The following is an 11666-nucleotide window of genomic DNA, read 5'->3' as shown; positions in this document are numbered from 1 at the left end:
TTAAATGAAATAGGGGAAACACCAAGGTCCAAAAAGAAAACATCTCCTATTTATGAGGGCAAAATGTGAATTTTATTTTTCCCATTATTGATTCATAGGAAGCAAAATATTCCATTACTATCTAAACATCCATCAATCTCCCCAACTCCATGAACAAATTAATCTGGATAGCAAAACAATTTCACTTATCAGCTATAACCACAACCACCACACCTTAGTAGAAAGGACTTTGTGGATAACTGGTTCCCATGATCAAGCAAAAGAACTAAAGTTTAACAAAACAAAAGTTGAAGAGAAAGGGCTAGTAAACTCTAGAGTGGCCAAGAGTCTTTTATTTTTAACTAAATGTTCCACATCAAGTAGAGGGACATGCATCCTAGAGATTTCAGAGTAGATCCTCTCTGAGAGCTAGGTACCACTCAAGAGGCTCAATGTGAAGCAAAATTGAAATAGAACTCTAATTCAACTAAAACTTTAAGAGAGTAAATATCTTAAATGTGTATTTAAATGGAGAGATAAGAATGAAATAGCGTTTGGGTTGCGGTGGGTTTTTTCACTCTACAGGATTTTTGCGTGGTTCTCTTATCTAGAGATCTCAAGTTGGATATTTAAAGATCCACAAAAGTTGCCAACATTTATTTCAATTCCTACAAATTAGGACATGAACGTTAAGTCTCTAATTTTTTTTTAAATGTTAAAATTAGATCTCTTATCCACCTCATTGCCCCCAATTCACAACTCATTATCCCTGAGAAATCTCAACTGCATATTTGACTATGTCAAACCCCACATAGCCAATCATAGCCAAAACATGCAATTCCATTATTCAAATAATTTTATTAACAATAATCATCTCATATACAATATTGTGTAAGGTAATTTCTTTTGAGAATTACACACATACACATTGTGGGTTATTTAACCACACAGTTCAACATCCATATTGTGGGCTATTTGGCCACACAATCCAACATCTCCCACTTGGCCAAATAATTTGAGATGTACAATAATTATTCAATATCTCCCATAGTACAGACATGTCCCTTGAAACTCTCTGTAGCAGCTTCCTTCGTTAATGGATTTGCCACCATCTCCTTTGATGATGCATATTCTACAAGAATTTCATTTTTTAGTACCACATCAAAAATGTAATAAGAATGACGTTCAATATGTTTATCTCTTGTACCAAGCTCACCACTTTTTATGGTGCATATTGCAGCTTGGTTATCACACATAACTTTTATAGGCTCATCTGGTATTTCGTTTATATTTAAACTTTTAAGAAAGCCTTTTATCCAAACAGCTTCTGATATGACACTACTTCATGCTATATATTCTGCTTCCATAGTGCTTTTAGCTACACAACTTTGTTTTTTACTACACCGGGAAATAGCTCCTCCTTCAAGAAGGAATGCATAACCCAATGTGCATTTTCCATCATCTGTGTCACCAAAGAAATCAAAATCTGAATATCCAATAACTTTCAAATGTTTCCCACTATAAGTCATCTTATGACTTTTTGTACCTTAAATATATCTTAAAATTGTTTTAACAGCCACACAATGGGCCTCACCTGGATTACTTTGAAATCTACTCACAAGGCTTACAACAAAGCTTTCTTTTCTCTTCATCATTTACAGGACACATTTTCTTAGACAATTTGGTTTGTTTATGGATAGGAGTATCAATTCGATTTGAACTATCCATATAAAATCTTTTTAAAATTTTATCAATATATTGTTCTTGAGATAATTGAAGTATTCTTGATTTTCTATCTCATAGGAAGCTTCACCCAGATCTTTCATTTCAAATTGGGATTTAGAAAATCTTTAACTTCACATATAGATTCAACATGATTAACAACAATCAAAATATCATCAACATACAAAGATAAAATTATAAAATCACTCCCACTATTCCAATGATATACACAATGATCATAATCATTAGTTCTAAAACCAAATTTAACAATTGCATTATGAAAAGTATAATACCATTGTCTTGGAGCTTGTTTCAAACCAAACAATGATTTCTTAAGCTAATACACTTTATTTTCTTGACCCTTAACTTTATAACCATCAGGTTGTTGCATAAAAATTTCTTCCTTTAGTTCTCCATTTAGAAATGCAGTTTTAATATCTATTTGGTATAATATAAAAATCTAAGGTAACAACAATGGACATTAAAATTCTAATGGAAGTGAATTTAGCAACAAGAGAACATGTTTCCTCATAGTCTATACCAGGTTTTTGTGTGAATCCTTTTGCCACTAATCTAACTTTATATTTTTCAATACTACCATCACACTTAAACTTTCTCTTTGATATCCATTTACTACCAATTGCTTTCCTATTTTTAGGCAATTCCACTAATTCCCACACATCATTTTTAATTATTGAATCTAATTCTTCCTTAATAGCTTCTTTCTATTTCAATGAATCTGGGGCAGACAAAGCTTCTTCAATTGTTAAAGGGTCTTCAACATCCCCTTCAGTTATAAAAGTGAAATAATCTTTTAATTTAGTGGAGGCATTTCTTTCTCTTTGAATCCTACTAAGTGTATCATGAGGATTTTCACTATTAGAAACAATAACATATTCATTATTAACCAATTCCTTCTCCTTAGAAATTTCAAATAATTCTACTAATTTATTGGGATCTCTTGTATCAATTTTTTCTTCTAAGAATCTTGCATCTCTACTTTCAGTTACACTAATAGTTCCATCACTATGGTGAATAACAAATCTATACCCCTCAGAATTTTTAGGATATCCAATAAATGTTCCTTTTATAGTTTTACTATCTAACTTACTTCTTAAATGAGATGGGATTAATATATGAGCTGAAGAACCCCAAACCTTTAAATTTTGTAGATTGGGTTTTCTTCTAGTCCATAATTCATGTGGTGTTTTATTATAAATTTTTGTAGGAACTAGATTAAGCAAGAACATAGTAGTTACAGTAGCTTCTCCCCAAAAAATAAAACCTAATGAAGAATGGCTTAACATAGACCTTACCATGTCCAACAAGGTTCTATTACGTCTTTTAGCAACACCATTTTGTTGTGGTGTATAGCTCATAGTAAGTTGATGTATTATTCCATTTTCTTTCAAAAAATCACTAAATGGATTTGACATATACGCTCCCTCACAATCTAATCTTAGTATCTTAATATTTCTTCCTAATTGATTTTCAACTTCCTTTTTGGACTCTTGAAATTTTTCAAAAACTTCAAATTTTTTATGCATCAAGTATATTAGTTCATATTAAGAAAAATCATCAATGAATGTGACAAAATATAACATACCCCTATGAGTTTTAATATTTAATGGACCACATACATCTGAATGTACAATAGCGAGTCCAAATCTTCTGTATCACTTTTCTTGCTCCACTTTATACTCCACCAATAAATACTTGCCATGTGTTCACCTAATTAATTAAATATTATCATTATTGACCTATTAATACTACGGTTATTAATTAATAGTAGTATTTAATTAATTAGGTGAATACATGGTAAGTATTTATTTGTGGAGTATAGAGTGCAACAGGAAAAGTGAGACAGAAGATTTGGACTCCACAATAGCTAATAATTCATTGGATCTTTGTCCCTTAGGAAAAGGAAGTCTAGTCATTTTACTAGATATGCAAGGTTCACAAGTAGGAAAAACAATGTTCATGTTTGGAATTAATCCCATATTAATCATCCTTTTCATTTTATTTTTATTAATGTGTCCTAATCTCATATGCCATATATAAGGATAATCCATACATAAACAAGCATCATCATAAGCATAAGAATGATTAATAGACATATCAAAGTAATCAAAAGAACCAACTATTGCATTATTATTAGCAAAAGAAATGTCATTAAGATAGTACCAACCATCCATCTTAATACCCTACATTAAGATTCTACCATGTTTTCCAATTGACACTTTTCTGAAACAAAAGCGAATCTCAAAACCTTTTTCATCCAAGCAAGGGATAGATATGAGATTACATCTCATGGTGGCTGCAAAAAGTACATGTAACAAATAGAGGTTTCTTTCTCCATGTATCATGATCTTCACAGTTCCAATGCCTAACACATCACAATATGTGTTATTGCCAATGTATACATGATGATCACTGGCTTTAACCTCTTTCATGTCAACAAAGAAATCTCTCGTCTTTGCCACATGGCGTGGCGATGCAAAGTCTACCCACCATGCTTCGGAGTCAACATCAGTTAACAGAGATTCAGATACCACACAAATTATATCCTTGGAACCTCCATAATTTGGTTTGTTATTATTTTTATTTTCATGACAATTAGCTTGATAATGGCCAATTTTTCCACACTTAAAACACTTTCCCTTACCCCTTTTATTCTTATCATTGTTCTTGAAATTCTTTCCTTTGTCTTTGAAATTTTTAGAAAAGTTTTTCTTGTCATTTTTAGGAGTTTCATTCTTTGGGGGTTGACTAGTGGAAGCAATTGTTAAGAGAGATTTAGATGTATTATTTTTATTTATTCTTTCCGCTTCTATCCCCAAAAGAGTTGGTAAGTTTTCATGTTTATAGGGGTTGCAGAATAGTTTAGAGCTACCACTACAGAATCCCATGAGTCAGGGAAACTATGCAAAATAGTAGACACTTACATCTTATAAGGAATTGGATTTCCTAAGACAGCTAGCTCTTTTGCAATTATTGACATTTTATTAACATGTTCAATGACATTATCACTTTCATTCATCATGGTTCCATTAAATCTCTCAATTAAAAGTCATGTATGTTTCAGAAGATGCACGATATGCTTCATTAATAGCATCAAACATGGTTTTAGCATGTGTATATTCTTCAAAAAGAATTTCAATGTCAAGTTCCATGAATGTAAGCAAAATATTTCTAGTAGTTTTATCATCTTCTAAATATTTTTCATACATTCTTTTTGCAGTAGCATTAGAATTTCAGGTGGTGGAGTTGGAATGCCGATATCAATAACATACTCGACCTTGTCTTGAAAGAGTATGTGATGGATACAACGTTTCCAAACAGAATAATTAGCCCCATTTAATTTTTCAGTTTTGCTTAATTCTTGACTTACAGCTTTACTAGTCATGATCAATCAATAAGAATTAAAAGGATTTTAGTTTAGAAAGCTGACCGTGATGGAGAAACCCAAAAAATAAATTTGTGTGTACCAAATCTGTACTGATGACTGCTACAACACTCCCTTTTTTTAGCCCAGCCAAGCTTTCACGGTAAATAAATATATAAATAATAAATAATAAATAAATAACTGGAGTAATTTCAATGGCCTTTCACCACGTAGCAAGAGTCCCACCCAATCACAAAATCTACTTGTCCACAGCAATGCAACCTTTTCCCTAACAAACTTCTTCTTCACAATAGTAGCAATACTCCAACAAAATCATTGATGAGATTTTCTTCCTTCGTAGGCCCGTGGATTGGAGTAAAGCAAATTTCCAAATGAAAAGAAGTTGGATCCAAAAAATAAAAATACTTGCACGGCTTCACTAGGAAAATGGACTTGCTTCAAAGCTCTGATACCAATGAAGCAAAATTGAAATATAACTCAAATTGAAATAGAACTCTTATTCAACTAAAACACTAAGAGAGTAAATATCTGAAACATGTACTTAAATGGAGAGATAAGAGTAAAATAGTGTTTGGGTTGCAGTGGGTTTCTCCACTCTGCGGGATTTTTGTGTGGTTCTCTTATCTAGAGATCTCAAGTGGGATATTTAAAGACCCACAAAAATTGCCAATGTTCATTTCAGTTCCTACAAATTAGGACATGAACATTAAAGTCTCTAACATTTATTTAAACGTTAATATCAGATCTCTTATCCACCTCACTGCCCCCATTCACAATTCATTATCCTTGAGAAATCTCAACTACATATTTGACTATGTTAAACCTCACACAGCTAATCATAGCCAAAACATGTAATTCCATTATTCAAATAATTTTATTGATACTAATCATCACATATACAATATTGTGTAAGGTGATTTCTTTTGAGAATTACACACATACACATTGTTGTGGCGTGAAGGGGATGAAAATAAGAAAAACAGATTTATTCAACAAAGCCTGATGTAGGTGACAGTTTAGGGATAATGGATAGACAAAACACCAGGATAAGGCGACGGGTTAATATGCCGAAAGGAGGATGTATAAGACAAATTGATCTGTATTAGTGGATGGATTCTAGATAGACGAATGCACAAGGGACGGGTACCAAAGTCAAGTGGCATCTACGTGGCTTAAGTGGTCTCCAAGGAACCCTTAATGGAAATATCTTGCACCCTATGATTAACACTAAACAATGAAATCCCGATATGGGAAGAATCCCGTGAAATACGTACATTTATGAGAATTTTCCCTAGAAGGAAACACCTTCTCCACCAAGAAAACTAAGGTCGGTTCTATACTACTATAAAAGCCTAAGGCCTCTAGAAACCAAGGTACGTATAATTCACCCCAGCTCTGGTACTCTAGAGTTATGAAAAGCTTTCTAACTTGACCTTTGGAGGGTCTTTGGCCGGTACCACACTGGTACTCTCCTAAGGTCTTCTTGTTCTGTGTTGTGTAGGTTTTATTTTGAGCACGTGAGGATTATGCGACTTACTGACGATTTTCGGCATCATCATGGCGTTTGGTACGGGGTAATGTTTTAGAATTTCCATGAATGTTTAAAAATTCCTATGTTTGGTTGCAAATCACGCTAGGGGATCAAATGCCAAAGGAATCTAGATTGCCCCTTTACCTCACAGTAGGAATGTGGATTCTCTTTAAAACAAGTGAGAATCCAGAGTCCCAAGTTTAAAGGAAATTGTATTTTTTTATAAATTGACAATTTTAACCATTTGTCCTTATCATTTAAGCAATTAAGATAAAATATAAAACAAATTGTCAATATCTTTTCCCTTGTCTTTATTTTTTCCCGCCAAAATAACATAAACAGGGTAAACAACTATGTTGATATATTCTTTAACAAAGTTTTATTTAGGTTTCACACGTGGAAAAAAATAGTTTGAAAGGGACTTTTCATTATTGCCAGGTATTTACTTTTGCTATTGTGTGTGTGTTGCTTAACAAATTATTAATAGATTTATTTTCATTGAAATTTGTTAATATATCTATTCGTATCTTAGATCTTGGTTTTGTTTAGTTGCTAGAAATACAGATTTGGATTGGTAACTTCATTTGGTTTTTTTTTTTTTTTTAGATTAATGGCTTTGTTTCTAGATTCATATGTTACACAAGGTGAGTAACCAACCAATCCTAAACACAATATATGCTATTTTTTCCAGCCTTGATTCATTGGTTTGATATTATTGTAAGAATATATAATTGAGGAAACTCATTTTACTCTTTTGCACTGGTCATTAACGGGCAATAGCTAATCTAAGATTAAAAACAATAGATTTTTTAACTAATAAGAATTTATTAGTAAGTATCCCAAGTAGTTTTCTTCCATTATATTAGTTACAAAGTTATATGTCACACTGGAAGCTAGTCTAGTAGCAGTTGTTTTAATAATTTGTAATTTTCTTAAATGTCAAGTTTTTATTTCTTGTGTATGATTGCAGTGATGGCTCAACCACCAAGGAATCATAAAAAAAAAATTTAGAGTTCATTTGGATACAACTAAAAACTGAAAAACATTGTAATAAAATAATTTTTAAATGTGTGAATAGTACTGTGAGACCCATTTTTAATAAAAAAATGGCTGAAAAGTGAGCTTTGTGGGTCCTGTGAACAGTGCACGGGACCCACTGATGTGCTAAAAAGGGTGAAAAAAGTCAAACATTGCGGCTATTGTTCATTCATAAACAGTGCATAAACAGTAGCAGTAATAGTGAAGTTTGTCTCTCAAACGCGTGCCAAAAAAAAAAAAAAAAAGGCCAGACGTAGACGCGCTGGGTTTTTCAGCTGAATCCAAACGTAACCTTAGTAGTATTGGTACATCAATTAGATTTACTATGTCAAATGTGGATGATGTTAGTGCACATGTGTGCAATAGTGATTCTTTCTAGGAATAGGAGAGTTGGAAGAATTGGAGGTTGGGGTGACTAAATATTAGAGAGAGCAAATGTGAGAGTTGTGAATATGAATCAAATGGTTGGATGGATTATACAGCATCCATAAACAATGTACAAATGGAAAGGAGAGCATTTGGAAAACTTTGTGACATGCTCCACATACATGGGAGTTTGAGGCCATCTAAGAATATGGAAATGGATGAGATATGTTAAATATATTATTAGCAACGTGATGCGTTATACTATGTTGTATATGCTAGAGTGGATGCAGAAGGGGGAGCATACAATAGGAACACCAAGAACAAGAGGATTACGTGGTTCAACCTTGTCGGCCTACATCCACGGAGGAATCCCTTAAGGGTTACATCTTTATTGTATAAGAGTGTAGTACAAAACCTTGTGTTACAATGAACCCTAACATGTGTTTATATAGGCAACCAAACCCTAAACTACTAGTACAAATAGGAGTGGGCTTAGGTCTACTACATTGGGCTAATATTTCTAATATATCTCTAACACCCTCCCTCAAACTCAAGGCGGAAGCTTGATGAAGGTTTTGGGTTGGATAAGCATGAGATGCCTTGAAGAATGCCTTTAAAGAATGCCTTTAAAGAAACCGCAATGAAGAATGTGCCAGTTGACCAACTTCGGAGCTTCAAATGAAGAAACGGAGTCCAAAATTGGAATCTACACGAAAAACTAGGCAAGAAAGGCTCTTTCAGGAATTTTGACTTTTGGTCAAAGGTCAATGCAAAAGTCAAAGGGTCTAGGGTCAAAGTCAACGGATACTAGTTTGGGTCGGTTCTGGGTTTTCGAGTCGAGTCACGAATCGGGCAGCAGAGCTACTGACATCATCTTATGATGTGTCACTAAGTGGACTAAGGCTGATGAGGACGTGCTTGCATGGCTACTGACGTGGCGCGTGCAGCGCATGAGAGTAGGTACCCGATGCATGGAGGAGAGTTTAGGAAAACCTTTGGCGTGCAGAGGCTCGTGTATCATCCAATGAGCTCTATATTTCTTAGGTTTGCAGATCGGCAGGCTACAAGGCCATTAGGGCGGTGCGTGTAACTATAGGAGGATCTAAACCTATGAAGGCGCGTGGAGAAGTTGGTAGACACTACGTCAGTGCATGGGGGCACGTGCAGCATTTAGTGGAGACCGGACTTCTAGGTTTTTCTCGCGAAAGGCTATAGGGCACGTCTATGTGGTTGGTTTTATCAGAAGAAGCTTGGATTTGCACAAATCTGAAAAGTTAAGTCACAATTTTGCTTGAGTTTATGGATCTTGGACACAACACTAAGCCACGGTGGCTGCGATATGCCATGGGGTCTAGATCCAACAGAGAAGCATGTGTGACTTCTGATGGTGGTGTGCACGTGATATTTTTGTTTGCTTGCTAGAGATGTTATTTTTGATGCCAAGAACAAAACCTGACTCTGATACCATGTTAAAATATATTATTAGCAATGCGATGTGTTATACCATATTATATATGCTAGAGTGGATGCGGAAGGAGGAGCATAGAATAGGAACACTAAGAACACGAGGATTACGTGGTTCAGCCTTGTCGACCTACATCCATGGAGGAATCCCTTAAGGGTTACATCTTTATTGTATAAGAGTGTAGTACAAAACCTTATGTTACAATGAACCCTAACATGTGTTTATATAGGCAACCAAACCCTAAACTACTAGTACAAGTAGAAGTGGGCTTGGCTCTATTATATTGGGCTAATATTTCTAACATATCTCTAACAAGATGGTAGCATCTTTTCTACATGTACTTGCACATCATGCAAAAAATAGAGTTGTAGCATGACAATTAGCTTGGTCGGGTGAGAGTATAAGTAGAAACTTCTATGCTGTATTGCATGATGTCCATCTTCATAGCATCCTTTTTAAGAAACCAGAGCCTATACCTGAGAACTGTACAGATGAAAGATGGAAATGGTTTAAGGTACATTACTATTTAGATTAGAATGTTTCTATGTATTTCTTATTATTGATTTAAATTTAATGAATAAGTCCTATAATAGAATTGTCTAGGTGCACTAGATGGAACCCATATTCCAGTCAACGTGTCAATTGAAGACAAGCCTAGATATCAAACCAGGAAAAAAGAAATAGCCACCAATGTGCTGGAAGTGTGTTCACACGATATGCAATTTATCCATCTACTACCTGGTTGGGAGGGTTCACCTGCAGATTCTAGAGTTTTAAGAGATGCAATTTCTAGGAGAAATGGATTGAAAGTCCCTTAAGGTAAATAAATACTTATTAATCGCTACTTTTTTTTGGACACGTCTATTTAAATTCTTATAGTTTAAAAATGGTGTTAGGTTACTACTACTTGTGTGATGCTGGTTACACCAACGGTGAGGGATTTCTTGCACCTTATAGAGCACGAAGATATCACTTAAATGATTGGAGGCAAGGTCACCAACCTACTTCTCCTAAAGAGTTTTTTAATATGAAACGCTCTTCTGCTAGGAATATCATTGAGAGAGCCTTTGGCCTACTGAAAGGAAGATGGGCAATACTTAGGAGTAGATCATTTTATCCAATCAAGACCCAATGTTGTATCATTTCAGCTTGTGCACTACTCCACAACTATATAAGAAGAGAGATGACACTTGACCCTCAAGAGAACTCTCCCTTGTCTGACAACTCAGGTGCTCAAGAGTTGGATGGTAAGCATATAAGGTATGTGGAGACATATGATGCATGGAGTGATTGGAGAGATAAGTTGGCTGAAGAAATGTATGAACAATGGAGGGCCTCTAGGAATTGAATTGGAGATGATGTTTACTTGGTATCTTTTCATTCTATTATATAGTTAGGTGCTACTCAATTTGACATTATAGTTACGTAATTTGTAATTTTCTCATTTAAAATTTATGTTCAATTTGAAATATGGTTTTTGTTATTTATTTAAAAATTCCATGAATTTGTTTTTTAATATAATTTTAGTTGGTGGTACTTTTTTGTCGTGTTTTTTGTTCTTTTACAAAGTTTGTTGACCTTAATTACCATCATGAATTTCTTGTATAATTTTTTTCTCAAAAATGCAGTACTTACATTTTTATTTGGATAATTATGTATAATGTTCAACTTTTGCATAGACATGGAAAATACATATAGTGAACCTGTCAATGAAGGAAAGAAAGGAACTAAATTTCAATGGATAGCTGAAGAAGATGATAAGTTGGTTGGGTGTTTATTGGAACTGGCTGGCAATGTTAAATGGAAAGTAGACAATGGTTTTAAGCCTGGATTTACAGCTAAATTAAAGGAATTGATGGAGAAGAAACTGCCAAGATGTGGTTGAAGGCAAGTCCACATATAGAATCTAGATACAAAACTTTAAGAAGACAATATTGGGCAATAGCTGACATGCTTGGTCCATATGCCAGTGGTTTTGGTTGGAATGATAATGAGAAAATGGTTGTGGTTGAGAAGCAAATTTTTGAAGATTGGGTCAAGGTAATAATTTTTTTTTTTTTTTTTTGTCATTCATGTTTAAAGACCAATTTTTATTTATTACAATATATATATATATATATATTTGTTTCCTATCAGATTCATGATACATGGAGAAAGAA

This window comes from Quercus suber, unplaced genomic scaffold (genome assembly GCF_002906115.3).
Source record: "Quercus suber isolate HL8 unplaced genomic scaffold, Cork oak 2.0 scaffold_831, whole genome shotgun sequence".
NCBI classification, from domain to species: domain Eukaryota; kingdom Viridiplantae; phylum Streptophyta; class Magnoliopsida; order Fagales; family Fagaceae; genus Quercus; species Quercus suber.
The sequence above is the reverse complement of the archived record's forward strand: the minus strand, read 5'-3'. Positions refer to the sequence as shown.